General features: G+C 38.2%; 1 protein-coding gene across 2 annotated transcripts in view; it reads left to right on the top strand.

Annotated features, from left to right (window-relative positions):
- Positions 1–21,352, top strand: part of SYT1 (synaptotagmin 1) — a 361,363-nt gene that overhangs the window by 73,646 nt on the left and 266,365 nt on the right. For both annotated transcript variants that reach the window (XM_074573925.1, XM_074573914.1), the window contains exon 2: positions 11,216–11,326. The gene's annotated coding sequence lies outside the window, so the exon portion shown is untranslated. The remainder of the gene's footprint in view (positions 1–11,215; positions 11,327–21,352) is intronic.

Consider the following 21,352-nt stretch of genomic DNA (forward strand, 5'->3'; position numbering starts at 1 on the left):
TCATTTAGATGCTTTTATAAACTCTATTAGGTGCTTTTGTGCATCTTGGGGCACCTAAACACCTCATCCACTGGTCTAAACAAAGAAGTGCATGCACTGGCAACATTTACAGGAATGGAAGTCAGACATGCTTTGACTCAAATCAAAGGGCTCTGTTCATTTATGCCTCAGTCTAAAAATATTCTAGCTGTAATCTATTTGGTTGCCAGCTGACCAAAAAAAAATTCAACTGAAAAATTACATTTCAAGAGGACTAATAAATGTATTTTGAAGATGAGAAGACAAAAAGTAAAATTACTTCCATATGACATAAAGCTATTAGAGGTCTGATAAATCTGGATTAGTTTCATCTGTAACAATGGCTGATATTAAATCCTTGGCCAAAAAAATAGATAATTGGAACCACACAATACACAGCTCTTCAGTTTGGCATCAATCTCATAATACAATAAAACTTATCATTTGTAAGCTTGTCTGGTTTTCGGAAAAAGACTGAGAACAATTTGGTCTGTCCTGGTACATCAGACAATACGGTGCAGGTGGTTTGAAAACAAAACAGTTAATCAAGCAAAATTTTACTTAAACTACCTGATGATTCATCATCCAGTCTATGCACACTGTCAATTGTGCCTTTCTGAGCAATTATTTATAGAATATTTAAATAGCCCGGACAGCATGTGCAACTGCTGAGAATGCTATTGTATTATGAATTACTACTTCAATTTGTTTCAGTTCAATATAGACTGACAACATTGCAGTGAGTCAACCGTCTGTTTTCCCGAATGCAATGCAGTATAGCTTTTGTACTGGAAATTACGTTTTGCCATGTTACAATATTCCTGAAGTAAACTTTGAAATGGTATGAAAATCAGAATTATTTGAATTATTTCTTTAATCTTTTTTCCACATATATTATCACAAACTTTAGAAGTTGCATTTCTATCAGTAAGGGCCGCTATTAAGCTCTTACCTGCATGACTCCCATTCAAGCACAAAATTGCTTGGAAACACCAACAGAGAATGTGACAGTGCTAGTTGGATTTTTTAGAGAAATTGAAGAAATGTATAGAGTAGAAGGAAGCTGAGAGATGTCAAATATACCAATAATGAGATCGTCAAGAACTGGACAAGCTTTGACAGGCTGTAAATTAAGGGGAAGAAATTGCAGAAAGTAGAAAGACCAAAAAAATAAGAGGGAGAAGGATGGTCATACGGTTACAGGCATGAGGTGTTTATAGAGGTTATAACATACCACCTGGAGCAGAGACAGTTAAGTATTTTTTCTTGTGCTGGAATTTGGAGAGTGGAACGTCAAGGGGATGGAAATAAGCCTGGTGGCAGCAGAGGTGACATCTAGTTTGAGGACTGTGACCTCAATAGCTACATCTAGACTGCATGACTAGTGCTTTCAGGGATCCTGGTTGCCTGTTCATTAGTGTGCCTGAAAACCAGGGTGGAAAGGATAGGAGAAAGAAAATGGGGAGAGATCATTGCGTGCAGTTTGATTGCATCCTGGCAAACCGAGACACGAACTGTGGTGCGTGTCTGTATTGGATCTGGCTGGGATGGAACTAGCTTTCTTCATTGCAGCTCGTATGGTGCTGATGTAGATTAGTGACTAAAACTGTGTTGATAATGCACCGATGTTTGATAAGCACCTTGTGCTTGCACAGCATCAAGGCCTTTTCTTACTCTGCCTCCAGCAAGTAGGCTGGGGGTGGGCAGGAGGCTGGGAGAGGACACAGCCAAGCCAGGACAGGTGACCCAAATCAACCAAAGGGCTATTCTGTACCTTATAATGTCACGCTCAGCAATAAAAAATGCAGGGTAGTCTTTCCAAAGTAGTTGTTGCTTGGAGACTGCATGGGCATTGGGCTGCTGGTGGGAGGTAGGGAGTGATTGCCTTTGCTCCACCTGTGTATTCTTTCTCCCTCTTTTTTTCCTTGACTTATTAAATTGCCTTTATCTCGACCCATGAATTTTTCTTGCTTTTGTTCTTCAAATTCTCTCCTCCATGCAGGGAAGTGGAGGGGGAGTGAGTGGCTAGTGGGTGCTTAGTTTTTGGCCAGGGTCAACCCACCACTATATCCGAAACTTGAGAGTCCCTCTGAATCCCACTGTTTAGAGACAGCCAAAAAGCTGCCAATTAGAAATGAAATGGTAGTGTCTTTTTATCTGTAATAAAAATAAAAATATTTGATTGAAAATTTGAAAACAAAGGAAAAAAGTAATATTGATACAAATGTTGTCTAATAAACTGATTACGGCAATGGCCATTTGGGTATTTTTTAAGTTTTTGTGGCACTGTGTTATTACTTCTCTGATAAGGTCTTCTGTATCGCTTAATGTTCTGTTGGAGGTTCTCAGAAAACACTTTTTTTTTATGACACGTTACTTGACACCTTTTAAGCCTGATCACCTAATATTGACAAACCTCAGGAAATCCTTAGAAAGCCAAGTACACTTTTCATGTCTTTTTAATGGATTTTTTTTTGAGTGGTATTTTTGAAGTAATGGCTTGAAGGCGTATGGAGCTGTTGGTCGTGACGTTTTGCTCATCACATGGGGACTATATCAGCGAGTATGAACTTGCTTTTGGTACTCCAGCGAAAAAGCAATAGTAAACTTCTATCTGGTTATTTTCTTCACTTTCTATTTTGAGTCTTGAGAGGAATAAATGTAGCTTCAGTAAGGTCACTTTGTCTTTCAGAATGTCTAGTTAAGGTGAAAACTAAAAGACTATAAAACTGCTTTTTACTTACATCCACACAGAGGCAATAGGGACTAATTTCCTTTCCTTTAGGTGTTTTATAGGCATTTCCTTATAGTTAGGAAAGTAGTACTTCAAAGACAAATTAAAATAATTAAAAATGGTATCTTTACCACATCCTGGCTAGTCGGGAATTATGAATTGGATATTCATATATTTATGTTCATCAATCTATATGCATATAATACATGTGACAGTTAAAAACAGAAGATGCAGATTGAAAAAGTATGTGGGCCTTGCACTCCTTCCTCTGCCAAGGCAGAATTAACTGCTGTGTATTTGTTTGTCTGAACTAATTTTAAAATCTCACATGTGTTGTAATTTATATCATTCCTGTTGAAAACTGCGTTTCACTGTTGTGAGTTGGCTGCGATGTTCCCATGTTTGCCTGCTCCCAAATAAGCGCAGCTGTAAAAACTAGTTATCTGAGCTGTGTTGCCTGTTTGGGCAATAGGAACTCCAAGCTTAAAATGTGAAACATTCCCACTCTTAAACGACACGTTGTCATAATTTACCATGATTTGACTGCTTTATGTGTGCACCTATTCATTGCCTGGGTGTAGAGTTTTAGTGTATATTCTGACAAGGAAACTTCCTGGATAGAGGATGAAAAAGAAGTGATGCCGAACTTTTTCGTCCGTTCTAAATGCGAACACCAATTTTCAAGGGAGCTAATTAAAATCTTTATCTGATCCCTAGCTGTGAGAGAGCTCTGCCTGAATGCACGTGATAAGTTCATGCCTTTGGAGATTTCTAATTTGATTGTATATTTTTTTTCCTGGTTTTATGGCTACAGCATTTTTTTACGTTCTTTGACAGAGGAAATGGCAGCTTTCCCTTTAAACGTTGCAGTTGGGGAAACAATGCTTTCCAAGTGGATTTTTTTTTTTTCCTCTGCGTGTGTGAGAAGAATGGTAACTCCAACTCATCAAAGCTGTTTGTAGGGGAAAAGGCTTCTTTCCAACCTAATTGACTAATCAACTTCTGTTTTGAAGAGAGTCTAACCTGAGATAATGTAATGATCTCGATAGACTGTGAGCTCCTGTTGCAAGGCTTTGTGAAGGCTGGTTTGTCATCTTCAGAAGGATTTGCCGAGTTTTCTAGGTACAGAGTGGCACGTTGTACATCAGCTGGATGTCGGCAAAGAACATTAAACTCTTAATTTGGCATTACACGTTGTCAGCTGGTCACATCAGTTGACTTTAATAATTGCTAATTGGGCAAATGCAGAGATCTGGAAGACAAAACCTCAAAAACTTACCCTTTCTGTGTCAGATTGTTAGTTTTATGTGTTTGGCTTATTGTCACTTGTAGCATGAAAAAAAAAATTGTTTAGCTTCCTTCAGCAGTGAGTTTCTATAGCATCAGATTGATCTTTTGTTTGATGTCTTTCATAAATTGAAGGTCACACTCATAGTTTAAGCTTGAAATTGTTCCTTAGTAGCAAGTAAATGAGTTGATCAGTATGGAATTGGGTTGGTAAGAGAGGTCAGAATGAGAGTTTGAGGATAGGACTTGGCACAGTATAAGGAAGTCATATAAAATTGATGCTTTCACTCTGTAGTGAACTATTGATTCTTACTTTTTATTGCATGCTTCAGCATTCATGTGGAGGAAAAAAGTTTATAGCAAAGCAAGATGTCCGTCACAGTCTGCCTTTGCAGAAAAATGAATGTTAATGGTCTGAGATGTAGCTAAAGCAAAGGAATCTTTACATAAAGTAACATCTTTACATAAGTGAAGTGGAAGTAAGAGGGTGATAGGTACACAAAATTTTCCACAAAGACCAATAAGATAGAGTAGTACTGGAAATACTTCTTTTGGCTTCTGTCAGTTAAGTCACAAGAGTGATACTTTTGTGCTACTGCAAACTAAAGTGTGTGTTTGCATGTATTTATCGCTTGCTGCTTTTGATTAGGAAGTAGAGACCAGAATTTCCTTTATTAATTGTGTATAAATTTAATAGATGAATGAGAATTTCAGTCCAAATTCTCCTGGGGAAAAATATCCCCAAAAGGAAAGTCAAAAGTATCCTACTGAGACCAGAGAGACTAGAAAACACATATGCGCTTGAATAGTGACATGTGAGGACAGGCACATTTTCTTGAGGGTGGCAACTCAAAGATGTTGGCCACATGTCAGTAAGGTCAATTTTTTATAAATATCCAGATATATGCTACCATAAGGATACCTAAAACAATATACAGGGAAAGAACGAATTTGAAATTTGCAATTACCAGATCAGATGGTTATAATCTTTGTGTTCACGTGACTCTGTACTGCAGTCACTTTATGTTCTGCACTTGCTTCACCAGGTGAGATGAAGCAGAGTTCCTCCTAGCTTTTAGACCATCCTGTTGGATTCTGTGTTTACACTTGTCTGCCTCATACTAGCATATGCTATGTAAGGATAGAAAATTGATCTAAAACTTACTATTATTATTATTATTACCTTTTTCCTTCACCATTCTGAGTAACAGGAAAGGTGGGCGTGTTGAAATAATTTTTTTGCAGATTTTAATCCCAAATTACTTACAGAATAACTGTCTGGATGGTTCAAATACATCTCACTTGTAGTATAGTGTGAAACTTTCTCATACATATTTTTTGAATCATGTATTTTTCTTGATGACGTAAGTACTTGTACTCTCGGTACAGTGGCACTGCTACTAATGGAATGATGATCATGGACATACCAAGTTTAAGCCATACAAATTCGATCAGTAGAAATGGACTCACATGCAATACTAAGGATCAGTGGGTGATGCAAATGCATCAGGCAGTGTTTTTGACTAATTCCTGGAATACGAAGGCATCCGTTTCCTTGCCTTTGCTTAGGCAAAAGCATAGATCAAATTCAGAGCATCTCTCGTTAGAACAGAAGAATGGTCCCAAGAATTTAGACCGGGGATTCTTATGGCCTGGGACCTAAGAGGCTGGCACCCTGTTTCCAACAAGCCATAGCAGAGTTCCAGAGAAGAGAGGAATGGAGTGAGAATATATCACGTATTTCATGAAAATTCCCAGCCTCCAACTGTTTTCAGCTCAAGGGATTTCCTGAACCTGGTGTGGTTTCTCTGACTCTCTTCCAAGTTCTTGTTGAGTTTCCCCATGGAACTTTTAAAAAATGCCTTGTACCCCCTAATATATGTTTTTGAGCGTTTTATAGATCTTCTACCTATTGGACAAAGAAGATTTGTTCTGTTTGTTTTGCACTTTGCTCCTACACAGCTTCCTTTATGGTAGCTAGTTTTCCTATATACAACAATATACTGAACTCTAAAATGATATAAAAATACAGTTGGAGCACTCTGTTTTGATACAAATTATTGCAGAAGATCACAGAAACTCAGCTTTACAACTAAATTTATTTACAAACAACTTTATAGAAGGAGAATATCATTTTTACAGCAGTGACAAGATAGAAATTGTCAGTTGATACTTTTCCCCACAAAACTGTATTGCATACCTGCTCTGTATGGACATTGTATGATACCCCATACACAGATTGGTAGAGATGGTTACCAGGGTGTTTGCAGACCCCGTTTGATCAGCAATAAAATGCACTCAGATCATAAACCCCACATTTTTATTAGAACTGTGATAGGTATTCCTATTTAACACAAGTTGTATTAGAAAGCTACAGGGATAGTGATCTGAGCTGGATTTTGCTGACAGTTTGAATAGCGGCCAAGGTTTAAAATGGAAGGTCAGAGGGGGACCTGATGCAAGTAATACGGGCTGGAATAATGTCTGTGTGTTGCAGTCCTCATTTAAGGTCATTCCTTATGTAACAAACACTTTATAACATTTCTTGAGTTGAAGCTTAAAAATTATGCTGCAGTGTAATTACGAATCATTTGCAGTAAAATGAAGAGATCATCCAAATCTCTACATATGTCACCTGGTAAATTTAGGTCAAGGCTCACTGGAAGATCTTGCTGGTCTACGGATGCCAGGTTTTCAGAGACTCCTGTGTTTGGTACAGAGTGGAGATTAATTTAACATGCTTCAGACTGAAAGAAATGTTTTTTGTTTAGTGCAGGAGATAAAAATGCAGTCAGAAATCAGTGAAAAAATAGAAAAGAAATATAATTACTGTCTTCTGGAATTAAAAAAAGTAATTAAAAGAAGTTTTTTGTCTTGTGGTTTTTGAATCTTTTTTTTTGATGAGGAAGGATGCTCCATGAAATTATTCAGTATCTTTCTATGATTCTAAAAATTCTGAACTTTAAAAAAGGGAAACTGATGCACACAGTGCAGAGATACATTTTTGAAAATTAGCTGAAGGGATTAAAGAATATCTGAATCTTGGACCTCTGCAGTTTGTTTTGGTAATAATAATATTCTGCACTACTAAATTGCACTGTGAGCACTAAATAATAGGAGTATGTAATAGTCAAAGATGTGGTAGGTGGGCTGCAGGTATAGCATTAGCATCAACAGTGGAACAGACTATTATACTTACCAACAGGTGCAGATAAATTAATTAAATGGTGTTCTTCTGAACATTGGTTAAAACGACTTTGTTGACAAGATGTCCTTATATTGCAATCACAGACAGCGTCTCCATTTTCTTTCAAAAACACCAAATAAAGTTTTCTAGTGGAAAAAAATCTCAGCTGTCAGAATATATACATCTGAAGGCATTTTATCCCAATCATTTGTGGTAGAGAAGGCAGCAGGATGACATTGTAAAGTTGCTCAGATTGATACTTATTCTTTCTGAATCTGCTTGTTCTTTATAACATAACAGCGGTCAATCCCATAAATTTGCAGATGTAAATGGCCAGTGTCAGTATGTGTTACATGTGGAGTAGAATTATACCTTCATCCAAGAAATACCTCTCGAGGAGAAGCTGCCTGGTAACCCTCGTTTCAGCTCAAATTACAGAAATGAACAAGTTAGTCTTTTCCATGGACAGATTTATTTTTTTTTTCCCAGAAAGCAATGAGAGAAAACTGAATTTCTCTTCATCTTCCTGTGTTTCTGGTAGCATCCTTTGTAAGTTGGTCATTGACCTTTCTTGATAAGAAAGCCTTTTCCCATCATCTTTTAATACTTGCTACCTTCTTTCTCTCTCTCTGTTTTCCCCCAAATGTTCATTCTGCTGGGGAGGTCTCTGAGAACCAGACTCTTCGTGGAGAAAGAGTAGTTCATTAAAAGTGTACCACTAGCTTAAGTATCTTTTTATGCAATTAAAAAACCAAGACACAAAATGCAAAAGGAAACTCCACCCCCCTTTTGTTTGTGTTTTGCATCTCTATGGAAGATACATGAAGGTTTTCCACAGAGACTATTAGTATTCTGGCAAGCTCTCACTTGTGATCCATAGACCATCAAAGTGCTGACAGATGCAGTATTATACAGAAATGCAAAGATTATATTTGTGTTTCTGTATGTATCCTGCAAAACCCCCAAACATTCAGATCTCTCCTTGCTACTCTGTTCCAGCATGCTCAAGCCATCTGCTTGGTTTTCCTGGTGCATTTTGTCTCATTAGTCATGTTCACATGTATTTCAGGCTGCTTAATTTCATTACGCAAAGTATTATGCACTGTTCGTCCAATAAGTGAGAGAGGTTCATTCGGCTCCCCAAGGGACTTGTAAAAAGAAGTTTTAAATCTCTAAGAAAACCTGAAAATTCTTGTTGAAACATGGATCACGTTTCAGTGTTACCTTTATTAACATACCCAAACTTACCTTATTGATTGAGTTATCCGTCTTTGCCTGACTCCCAAAGGCTAACTGCTGTCTCCTTAGAAATATTTGCTTCTAACTAGGTTTTTTTTAACACAATTAAGGTCTCAACACAAAACTAAGTGTCATATTGGAAAGTTTCCTTTTTGGTGGAGTTGATTTTACTGCCTAGTAGTAAAGTTGCCTATTCTGAACAGGATATGTGTGTGGCCATCCCTGTGAATATCCAATGGAATTAGCAAAATTATAAGCCTTTTAAAAAGCATCAGAATTCACAGAAGAGAGAGAGATGTGTTAATGCTGAAGATGTACAACCTGTACTTGCGGTCATTGCTGAGTGTGCTCAAGTTCTCTAAACTCCTAAGGCTGACTATGATAAACTTCCGGCATTCCCATGGAGTTGCTCAATATACTTGGGTTGTGAGATGAAAAAGACAGAAAGAGTTGCCTGTGGTGGCTCTTGGTAGCTCCTCTGTGTGATGGGAAGGAACCAGCTGGGACACTGCTAGGACCCCAGTGGGCAGAAGAATACCAGTATGGGAGGAAAACAGTCAGCGTTGGGATGAGGAGGGAGTTAACGGAGGCTTGGTGGGCAAAGGCAATGGGTTAACGGTCAACCTGGAGAATGGGAAGGGACATAAAAACTGGACGTGGGCTGGGAAATTGGGACTGACCAGACAAAAAGAGTGAGAATTGGCAGAGAGCTCTAGAAAAGACAGATTTAATAAGGAATTGGATACAGCAGCAGATGTAGAGCTGCCAACATACTGCCATAGCATCAAGCAGTAATCCTAGCTGGAGAGAATGGGGACTGGTTGGGAAATGAGCCAGGAAGGCAGGAAAATGGAATTCAATGGGAACTGCGCGTGGGTATATGGGAACATACAGTATATTATGTGCTCTAAAGAAAAAAAAAGAGGGAAAAAAAATGAGGATCCATTATTGGGTGTAAAAAATCAGTGGATTTATTTTTTATCTTGAAAAAATGTCACCATGAAAATTATAATTTTATTTTAAGAATGCACTTTATATGGTATATAAATGCTAGAGCATTCATAGAATAGGAGGTGTTGGCCCTTTAAATTCTTTTTAAAAAAACGCAACCTATGCACTGGGTAAGCATGGCTCCCCCCCAAAAATAAGTGACTCAGAGAGTGTCACAAAGCCCCAGAAAGAGGCTCAATTAAACTTTGAGTGCTTGACATTGCAATGATGTTCTTTTATTAATGTGGTTTGCGTCTAATGAGTTTAATTTTACTTTGTTGTTTTGATAAATAAATATATTCTATCCAGACAGCCACAAGGTACAAAATAATTGTTGACTGTGAAAGCCGGAACATTTTTAACCAGCTTTTCCTGGTGTTTATTTCATTAAAAGTAATATAAAGGATTTAGCCTTTCTTTTCTTTTCTGATGGAAAAGGCACATTGTGTAGTGGTGTAAATTAATGTTGCCCCATGACTTTGTTGACTGTAAATTCAATGCAATGCACTTTCTTGATATGGGCTTTATTCCCTAAAAAAATGAAAAGGAAATTATAGGTATCCACGTTTATAGAAAATTCCGTTGTTTTTACTGTTGTGGTTAACCCTATTGATTTCTTAGTACTTAAGTAGTGAAAAATGAGAGCTTCCAGACTATTTAAAATACTTTTAATGAACTTTTGAATTATGCAATGCTTTTTGTTTAAAAAAAAATATCTTTACTTCTAGGAATTTTTGCTGCTTTTTACTATTACCAAGTCTGACAAAATGAAATAATGATGGTATTTCATGCTAAGGAAAATAATCAAAAGTGCTACGTGTGGGGACTGAGGACAGCTTTTACAGTGTATGATTAAGGTATTGGGCAAGGATTCAAGACATTTAAGGCTGAGAAGGTTCCTTAAACCAGACTCCTTGTGTGACATTCAGCATATTGTTTAATTTTGTGTACCTCAGCTTCCATCTGTAGAACAAATATGTTGATATAGCTTTACTCCTATCCTTTGCCTGTCTCAGGGATTTGATTTATAAAAGTCTTAAAGATCTCTAACAGTCTTGTTCAAACAATTTCCAGCACAGTAAGCATTCAGTCTTCACTGGAGCTTCTAGTCATAGCTGTGGGGAAAAAGCAATGTGAACTCTTTTAATTTACCAGAGTAGGAGACTCTATAGAAGGAAAACAGAAGAGCTGAGATGGTAAAAAAAAAAAACAACCAACTATAGTATAATCTGAATAGTTCTGTGAAATTGTTCAAGTCTAAAGATTGAATTGATTTATGTCACTTTTGCGCCTTAATGTAAATGGTTTTGAAATTGTCTGGTTGTGTATAAAGTTAAAAAATGTGCAAATATTAATCCTTGTCTTTTTGGTATCAAATGAATTCACTGAGCATGCTAAGTTAAGGAACCTTGTGGGTTACAGCAGTGGGAAAATACAATGTGTGTGAGATCACTACAATTCACAGTACTTGGCTCACTGATGAAATCTACAGAAATATATACTATTGGAGCACACTAAGAAAACAGCCCAAATGAGTCCATGATGAAGAAAACTTGTTCATTAATTTTTTTTTCTGTGTAACTTAACAATCTGATTAACTCTTACGATAATTAACTTCTGGCAATCAGCAGCTGAAGGGCACTGAACAAACCAAGTATATTTAAAGGAGTTTTTAAGCAGCAGTTGTTCATGGGCAAAGACGGAAAATACAGCTGCATAGGTACTGGCAAGTGTTTACATGGAATGTCTTTCTCTTAAAGGGCGAAAAGGGATTTTTTCCTGAGCTGTGAAGAAACTAGAAACTGACTGGCAGAGTCTTCATTCAAGATTTCCCCGTGAAAAGAAAACTGTGTTGATGCCCATCATATAAGGTATTTTAAACAAACATGAATTCTGTTACCTTCCATACCCTGTTAAATGTTTTAATGCACGGTGCTTTCCAAGAGATAAAATGGAGGTAGTAAATAATTTAAAGAAATAGCTTTTTCTGTTGTAAGGTCTATTAGATTAGTGAACATATAATTTTGTGGTAATACATCATATTTCATACTGACATTATACATGGAAAAAAAAACCAGTTTATGTGCATTTGTTGTATTCAGATCAGATAGTAGTTGGATTCTTTGCCTTCTTTCACCATCAACTTGCATTTTATCAAATCCCAAGCTGTCATGGTTCATTATCCATAGATGATCTTGAGCAGCCTTGCATCATAAAAAAATATGCTGTGGCATCTGCCATTGTGCACCACTGTACAGATCACTTCTGAGTCAGGTTTGTCTTTGATTTATACATTCGGTAGTGTGTGTTCTTGTATTTTGGCATGTGAATATCTTAAGCAATGGAAGCTGCATATACCGCGTTACTGTGATTTTTCGGGTTGTAGATATAATGTCTGCTGTGCCTTTTTATCTAACGAGCTCCATTTGAGTTAATGCTTGTATAACTCAATCTCCACCAGGCGGGTACATCGCTTCTGTAGTCATTTTGTGAGCTCCTGTACCGGTGATCTAGACAGCACATTGAAATTAGGAGCTGTGATTATAGTGTCAGCCTTGTATTCTAGATCCTATATTTTGACTTTTCTAATTTTAGGAGCCAGAAAGGAAAGTTATATCATGACCGTATTAACAGAGAGCAATAATGTCCAGATAGAAATATATTTACTAAGAAAGTCTTTATTTCCTCTAAGATAATTAAATTACATTTGTACGAGACTAGTATTCTTGTTCGAAAGACAATTAGTAAAAATGCACAGTGCACATAGACATTAATAAATAAAAGTCCTCTTCATTCTTCTGATTTGCATCTCTGTTTAACTGTTGTTGTAAGGGGCGAAGGAACATTTATTTTTTAGGGATATTCTAAGGTCATTTGACTGCTATTCTGTTTTGGTGATAAAACATTTGGAAATTAATTTATTATACTGCTACTGTTGCTGCTTCATCCGAAAATATTTCTTTCAGCAATCAACAGTGAAAAATTATGACTACCCATTTTAGTTTTGTTTCAGTACTTCTTGACTTGATAACTATTTGAAATTAATCAAAGAAGCTGTTTTTAGGAAATTGCACGGATACTTTTCTGAATATGTTAAATCTAAGTACCATTGCCTGCTCTAGCCTAGATAGGCTGTCTTCACCCAGTTGCTTTGATGTTTTCTCCAGAGATGAGGAGAGTAAGAGAAACAATCTTGTTCTGTTAAGATTCCTTATAATTGCTAAGCTTGATGCAATTTCAGCGAAACATTACACTAAACCCACTCCTTTTAACAGAGGAAAAGAATTTCTGTATAGTCTAAAGATATTTACAAGACTTCTGTTTGCATGTCACAGTTCCCATACCAATTAATTGTTTCTACTTACAAGGGCTTCAAAGCTTCATTTGGGCTAGAGCTTTTTATGCTTTTTCTGTTTGTGCAGATGTTTCACAGAGAGCTTGTGGAAGTGGAGATCATTCACAGGTCAAATGAAAAGCAACAACATATAAAGACAATGAAATGTCAGGGCACTTCTCCATGAAAGTTCACAAAACAAGTGAAAAGCCACATGAAAATGCAAAGAATATTTCCTCAAAGTAAATTGTCCCCAAAGAAAATTACTCACTTGGAAAGAATAATACTGGGGTTTTTTTGTATTGTAGAGCAGATTGTTGTGAGACTAACTCTCACTGTGTGACTTTAGCAGTGGCTGTCATTCTGCCCGAAGCCTACCTTTTATTTGCAGTCATAAAACACAGTACAGCTCTGTGCTGAATGTGGAAAAACGGGGGAGAGAGTGAGAGAGAGATTGAAAAAATATTTTATTTTCTAATTCCCCTGCATCTGTTCCTGTTCCACCACAACTTGCAAATGAATTTTGATTGAAGTAGTAGTGTGTTCATCACAGTGATAAAATTAATTTCCATCTCTGTTCACTATCATGCGTGTCTCAGTTACTGACAGTTTCTTCTGAGAATATGAAATACTGTCTATGAATGTGTCTGGGAGTAAGTCACCAATGTTATAACTCAAACTAATTTAAATGAAGGCAAATGTTTTGGGATCTGAAAGTTGAATTTCCATTTGAACAATAGCTTCAAGGACTTGCACGCACATTTGACTGTCTCGTGCCCTGAGGTGGATTGCTACTAAAGAGATTATCCACGTGTACCCATGAGCTACAATAAGGTTCACAGGAATGTAAAATAGAATAAAGTTGTCTGTAAGGTAAATATGAAGTGGAAAAGCAAATCAAAGCAAAAATGGAATAAGAATGAATCCAGGAGAGTTTTAAAAAATCTACACTGGGAACTTAAGGATGCAAAAAAACCTGAGGATCTGATGCACAAATCTGAACTAGAAATGATTCTTTATCTGTCACCCATTTAGAATTCGTTTGGTAGGTCTCTCAGTGTTGTTGGTGTCTATATAATACATTACAAATTGCGTTAAAGGGGATACTGTAATAAACAGTCAGTAGGAAACATCTGAGACTTTTTGAGTATCAGGAAGTGCTTACTGAAACACAAAATAATTGCAGATGGTTAAGTGTTACAAGGCGTCTTCCTATTTAAAAAACTTATTAAATTGTTAAAAATATTCCTTTAAGTGTTTTAGATGCAATTTCTCTTTAATACTACTTTCCATTTAGAAATATTTGCGGTGTGTTGGTTTTGGTGTTATTTTTTTGCTGGTATTTGATGATAGTAACAAGGATGAGAGCAATTCTCCTATCAGAGGAACTATTACTTCCCCTGTAGTTGCTTTGGACATTCTGGAAATGCGGAGTGGTGCTCAGGCCAGCGCTGAGGGGATCTCCGCAGAGTGCAGAAGGCAGCTGTAAACAGTACATGTCCAGAATCAGGAGGCCCCAGGTCAACAAGTCGCAATGGTCTGACCCCATTCAAGAAACCATGCCAGTTGATAGCAAAACTCTCACAAGTTCTTTCTCCTTTTCTTGCCTATAGCAGTACATTGTTTCTAGCCCATTTATGAAAACAAGAAGAAATCCCGGAATCCCCATTTCATTTTCATGCTTGTAAAACACCTTTTACCATGATGGAGGGTGTGGGACTACAAATAAAATTCAATTTCAGTCAGTGAGTTTGGCTGATCAAGAAAACTGGTGGTTAATTTTTTGACTTACACTCAGCATACCTCGGTAAAAGAAAATATCTTATAAACCAATGTTAGTATCTCCCCACAAGGCAGAGGATGTTACCTGTGTGTTCTCTAAATTGGTTGAGGAAAAGTATGCTTTCCCAACTTATTCCAGGTGTTTTTTTTGTCTTTTAAATAATTTTAGTACATTTCTATATTTTCTGATCAGCAAAGTCCTATCTACTGGGAAGATGTTCACATACTGTGATGAGACTGTTCAGGAATCGAGGACTAAGGCATTGTGGCAGTGAACACCAAAATTACAGGTGAACAATGTTGCCACAGTTTGCAGACTTGTCTCAGAGCAAAGGTTGATAGACTGTAAACCCATGTCTGAAAATATAAATATTTGCACTACTTCTTTTTCTTTTTTTTCTGTATTTTTTGACCTCCATTTTCTGAACTAACACTTCACTTCATTCCTCTTTTGGGATTCAACATTCCACTGATAAATGAAAATCACTAGGCTGTAGGTGGACATATCTTGCCTTCTTTAATCATTTCCATCTTAAGGGTAAACCATTAAGCAACAGTGAAAATTGAATTTTAAATAGATCTGTGGTGCATGCATCGATTGAAAATAGGGGAACACTAAATGCAAAAATTAATTAATTTGTTGAAATTTATTAAACTGTGTATAACCTCTTTAGCCGAAAGTAACTTCAACTGTCTTATACTGGCAACATAGGCTGCAGTGAGATTTCTGGGTTTTGGCAATTGAGGATGAATCAGACATACCAAAGGCTTTTGGGGGGGGACAATAAAATTTCACACAGTAATGTAGTTAAGTGCTGGTCTTACTTTCCCTATAAGAAAGAGAATAAAATTGCTGGTGCAAAAAAAGGCTTCTTTCTTCCCACAGCGCTGCATTTATTGTGTTACAGTCTAAACCAGCAGCAATTATACATAAGCTGTTAAACAAAACGAGAACAATCAAACAGTCGGCTCGCTGAGCCAGAGGTGGTACTTGGAGTCCTTGCTGTTTCTCCCAGTCAATCTCGGCATCAGTGATGGTCAGAAAATAGACACTCATTGTCCTGCATATGTTTATGGGGTGGGGGCGGGGGAATATGACTTTTCTTCCCTTTTTGGCAGGCAAAAAAGAAACTAAAAATACTTGGAAAAACTGAGATTTCCAGGGAAAATATGCACCTACAAGTGTACACCATACCTGGGAAGAGTATTGTGGTTTTTAACTGATTGGATAAAAGGCGCACCAGATTACTACAGGATGAAGGCAAGAAGCTGGCAAAATTCGAAATAGCTTTGAATTTATATGGTGATGAGAATTGTAACAGTAAATTCTTGCAAGATTTTAGGGGGAAGAAAAAACCCACATGTAGAGCAAAATAAATGGATAAGTGGGTAGGATATTCTTTCATGGAGCAAATTATGTTCCAGATAACTGCTGCAGGTCACGCACATTTTTTTAAATAATTGATGCTGTCCCTTTTCAGAAAGAGGACAAAAGATTAGGTAGGCCATAAGTTTAGTTTGGTTCAGAAAGTCCTCTGATCCTGTCACAGTGATATAGATAAAATTTCAGGACAAATTGTCTCAAAAACACCCAACAGGATATTTCTGACCATCTTTACATCTGAATAAATCAGGATGGACATTTTAAGAAACCCCAGTGTAAAGGTAGGGGAACAGCTGTGATCCAGGTCTAATAAGGATAGTTATTTTCTGAGGTACATCGGAATCATGAGCCTGAAGGAGTCCAAGGGTACAGTTTCATGATAGCCTAAAATCACATTTTTGCTGGATGTGATGATCTTGTGCTCCTTTGCTCTTCCAGCACTAAAATTTAACAGAGTATTTTTCAGTCAGATCAGCCTTATTGCTGCCACACAAGGAAGAGCGCAGTGATGTGCATGTGGGAAGTAGGGCAGGATCTTGTCTCTTTTGGCAGCAGCAAAGCCTTAAATCTGTTTAAGCAGCTTCTGAAACCACGCCAGAACTTGGAGCCTTCACAGAAGGTGGCTGGGGTCAGTGGGTGCTGACACCACCGTTTACTTTCTATGTCGTAAATACTAGTACCCTCACTAATGGCAAGTGTGATTAGCATTGTAATGAAGAATGAACTTCAGTCATTTTCTTTCCTATAACTGGACTGCCCAAATTAGTAAAAATCAGTTCCTCCATTCCCAACTCTTCTGCGTCCCACCACTGAGGGGTGCAGGGTGTGGAGAATGAGGGTTGTGGTCATTTCATACCACTTTTTTTCTGCCGCTCCTTCCTCCTCACACTTTTCCCCTTCTGCAGCGTGGGGTCCTCCATGGGCTGCTGTCCTTCAAGAACTGCTCCAGCATGGTCTCTCCATGGACTGCAGCTCCTTCAGGGCATATCCACCTACAGCAGCGTGGGGTCCTCCATGGGCTTGCAGGGGACAACCTGCTTCACCATGGTCTTCTCCATGGGCTGCTGGGGAATCTCTGCTCTGGCCCCTGGAGCACCTCCTCCCCGTCTGTCTTCTCTCACCTTGGTGCTTACAGGGCTGTTTCTCACACTTTTTCCCCTCACACCTCACTGCCGAGCGGTGTTTTTGACCATTCTTACATACAGGGGCCGCCGCCGTGTCTGAGGGGCTCAGCTCTGTCCTGCAGGGGGTCGGTTGGAGCCGGCTGGAACCGTCCGTGTCCGGCTCGGGACAGCCCCAGCCCCTCCTCACAGAGGCCCCTGCAGCCCCCCATTGCCAGCGCCTGGGCACCTGCGCCCCGTCCACCATCTTGTCCACCCCGTCCACCACCAACAGTTCAAGCAGCCAGTGAAAGCAAAGGTCATTTTCTCAGTATAGTCTTGAAAACCTGAAGGGTTTTTTCCTAACGCAATCTCACAGACACCTATTTTCCAGTAGTATAACAATACTGATTGCACGGGAGCTTTTCTAAATGCCTCTGTGAGTATAAACAGAATAAATCCCATCATGTATTTTAAGGAATTTATTGGGTTTTTTTTTCCAGCAGGGCTGTGCTTATGGTAGATACAAAGTTATTTTCTATATTATGTTTTTGTGTTTATCCGTTACTGATATTAAGTATGGCTGAAAATTTGTCCTAGAAATGCAAACTAATAGGTTTGGGGGTGTTTTTGCCAGACTACAGTTTGGACCCCATCTGTCATGCAATGCAGTAAGTTCATTGCGCAGATCATGGTGTGACAGAAATTTTGCCTGTAAGCTTTCAGGTACTGCATTGAAAAGAAAAAAAAAAATGGAAATTATTTTCCTTCCTCTAAAAAAATTCAACAATATTTGCCTTCCGCATCACTTGGAATGTAAAATTTGTATGTCCTGGATGTGGAAAACATGGAAAAGAGAGAAATGTGTGCCCGAGGACAGGCAAGCCCCGGACTGCGGCAGGCAGGAGGTGGGCGGCCAGGTCTCCATTTTGAGTCAGGCAGATCTTCTGGTGCCCGCCTCCACTCTTGGGGCTGCCTGCTCTCCGGACCCTTGGTTAGGACACTGTCCTGAGGTGAATTCATCCTCTGCTCTTCTCCCACTATGTCTTTGATGAACTAGGTGAATACCAATTCCTGCTTTATTATTTATAACTTCTGTCTCTCAGCGTCGGAAAGGTGGTGGCCCAGCCAGAGTGATACCTTGTCCTTTGCAGTGTGACAAACTGGTTGGAACTGTTGGCACAAACAAGTGGTTTATTTTGTTCTCACATTAGAAAAAGGTGCGATATGAAACCTTGTATATTTTTGAAATACGAATTCTTATCTGTGTCTGACAGATCACATCACTATGAGAGGTCCAAAATTTGTGGTTCTCTCTAAAATTTAATTATCTAGCACTTTCCAACAGCAGCTTGTCTACTACTGACATGCAGAATTTCATTTTGTTCAAACATCTTTTGTGTGTATGTCTCCTTGATATTGATAACAGTGGCTCGTGATAACGCTTATCTCCTTTTGATTCTGAAAATGTAATAAAGAAGGAAAATACAAAGTAATAGCTATATGCATTATTTAGGCAGACATCCATCAAGTCTTTGCATCACACTTAGCTTTTCAGATATCTCAAGAAACAGAGATCATGAAAGTAGATTTAGCATGGCAAACATACCCACAAAACCAAATAAATTATTGTCCAAACAAGGAATGAACCAAGACATATCTTTCTTGTTCACTCCTGAGTTTCTTTGTTCCCTTTTCCAGAGCATTTTCTGAACAAATCATTAATTACTAATAGCCATGGTTATCTCTCTTCATAGCTACCATAATTGGACTCTTCAAGGTATGTGAAGCTTGAGTCCATTCCTCAAACTCTGAAGGATATGATGGGGATAGGAAGTCAATGCAAAGAGGGGAAAAAAGTGTAAATAATCTGTTGTTTACAGATAAGAGTAGTCACCTGGAAAAAAGTGTAGAGTTGGAAACAGGTAGAACTTGATTGCATCTGTAAAAGGAATCTGTCGTTAAAGAACTAGGGATATAAATAGAAGCAACTGTAGACATAACTCTTGCTTTGTAGTTTCCAATTTAAATGATTGAAAATACTGGATATTTATATGTAGAACATGTTTATATACACAACTTTGGTCTGTAATTGTGGATAATGAAATGGACAACAAGTACATCATAGTGTACTTAAATGTATATAGTGAGAGTATTTGGGGTAAGATGTAAATATATCATAGAAAAATAGGAAATTCTGATGGTTTTTATGTCAAATATATGCAGAGTTTTAGTTGTGCAATCTTTGTTTGCAAGACATAATATCTTTTCTTTCTTTAGCATATCCTTCTTGATTGTACAGTGCTATACGTGCACAATGATCCTGTTACGGGGCTTTGACTTTGTAACTCTTGGTCTGAGCAGCCAGATTCAGTACTGACTGAAGATTGCTTGGAGAAACCTGTATGTTTCGATGGCAGGATATCTGATTTGATGAGAAGAACAGCGGCAATCTGCTTTACATTGTGAGAAAACTAAAAGTATTTTTGGCTTTTTGATAGGCTGTCAATAGGCTTTGATAGAAGCAGTAAACAAGTTTAAGCTGTGGCTGTGTGCCACAGAAGAGTGCACATTCTGGCCTGCTTCTTAGGAGAAGCAGAAATAGAAACCAGGATTTCCTCAGCTCATCGTATGATTATTTAAAAGCTTGTATGAAAGAAAAAGCAAGGTGGGTACAGCTGTGTGAAAATTGTATCCCTGATGACTGCAGCACAAGTGAGGAAGATGTGTACCCACTAATCAGGGATTATATATTTTCCTTAGGCAGAGGAAACTCATATCGAGTAGCTAAGGCTGTTTCCATTTCAGTTCACAGATGAGGTCCTGCTTGTGTGGTGGCTTCCAAGTCAGTTATTATGGTATCGTCAACATGAGGCTATGCAGCTAGAACCAAAATAAAAAGCTCTGAAACAAACAACTATCACTCCTCACGCACCCCGGACAGTGTCCAAGAGAGGACATGGCATACACGTTGCCCAGTGCCTTTTCTGTGTATGTGTGTATAAGAGAGAATGGACAGGAAGATCAGTTATGGCAAGCGTCAGCACAGCCAGCAGGTGGGACAATTGAGGACATCTGGTATATTAGCTTTTGTAAATAAGGTTTAAAGTGTACTGGAATAGTACTAAAAAAAGTTACAGAGGGAGCAGGTGGAGACAGGAGAGAGAGCTTCCATCTTGTCATGCCGTTCCATCTCCGTGTTAGGCACAGATGGCTGCAGTGAAACGGGATTCCTTTCCGTTCTGTAACCCTGAATGCCATTTTTTTAAAAATAAAAAGGCAGGTTTTTTGGAGAAATTACCCACGTAGAGGTAAAGAATGCAGCTCTACTTTTCAGGGACAGAAGAAGAGATACATGACAGCACACGGACAACCTTAGAATATGTGATTAGTTTTGGCAGGGAAGATGCAAGCTAGCTTTACTGTATTTTGTGAAAGACAGCTGTTACTACTTTTATTTGACAGCAGAAGTCTAACTGCATCAGTTAGAATTTCCTTGTTCTGCAGCAAACGACGACAGTTAAATAAGATTGACAAATTGTTTCAGCACAAACTAGTTATACATGAAGGGTGTTGGCTGCAAAATTTCATTCCACTGCTGCAAAACTATATGTAAGTTATATACAAGGGTAGGCCTGACATATTTGTAAGCTCAAACTCATTTTGTAAATAAATGTTTGTTTACAACACTCTAATGTACAGGTTAAAAAAAGTATGTTTTCAATCTCACTCCCTACCGCTGTGCATTCTGCTGCCTCTTTTTCCACTAGCAACCAAATGGTTATTTCCAGATTAATGCATTCCCCGTATGTGCTGCTGAAAGAGAGATAGATTCAGATCATAGTGAACAGTGTTTTAAAACCTGCATTTTATTGTTGTTTATAAACAGCATGGGAGGCAACCAACCTTACAAGTCTTTGTCCTGTGTTCTTGTGTGGAGAATGCTATATAATAAATGTGAGGAACATACATTCATGCATGTAGCTGTGTGTGTATAATGCAGGCTCATGCTTATGGCTGCTCAGGCCTGTTTGTTCTTGAGCAACATGAGGAAGTTGGATAGATAATGCTAACCTGCCGATTACTCAGTCAGTTCGGTGTCTGTGAGTCATCTGCTTCTATTACAAATCAATACATTCTTCGTAAATAGGAAGGACATGAAAGACATTATTTTGAGTTGGGTAATTTTTACATTAACTTTCCCATCCTGCACTCTTGCGTATCTGTATAAGACTTCACTTACTATTGTGTACTAGCAACCTGCAATTTGATGACACCGTTTGAAAACCTCTTTTCA

This window comes from Larus michahellis, chromosome 1 (assembly GCF_964199755.1).
Source record: "Larus michahellis chromosome 1, bLarMic1.1, whole genome shotgun sequence".
In the NCBI taxonomy this organism is placed as follows: domain Eukaryota; kingdom Metazoa; phylum Chordata; class Aves; order Charadriiformes; family Laridae; genus Larus; species Larus michahellis.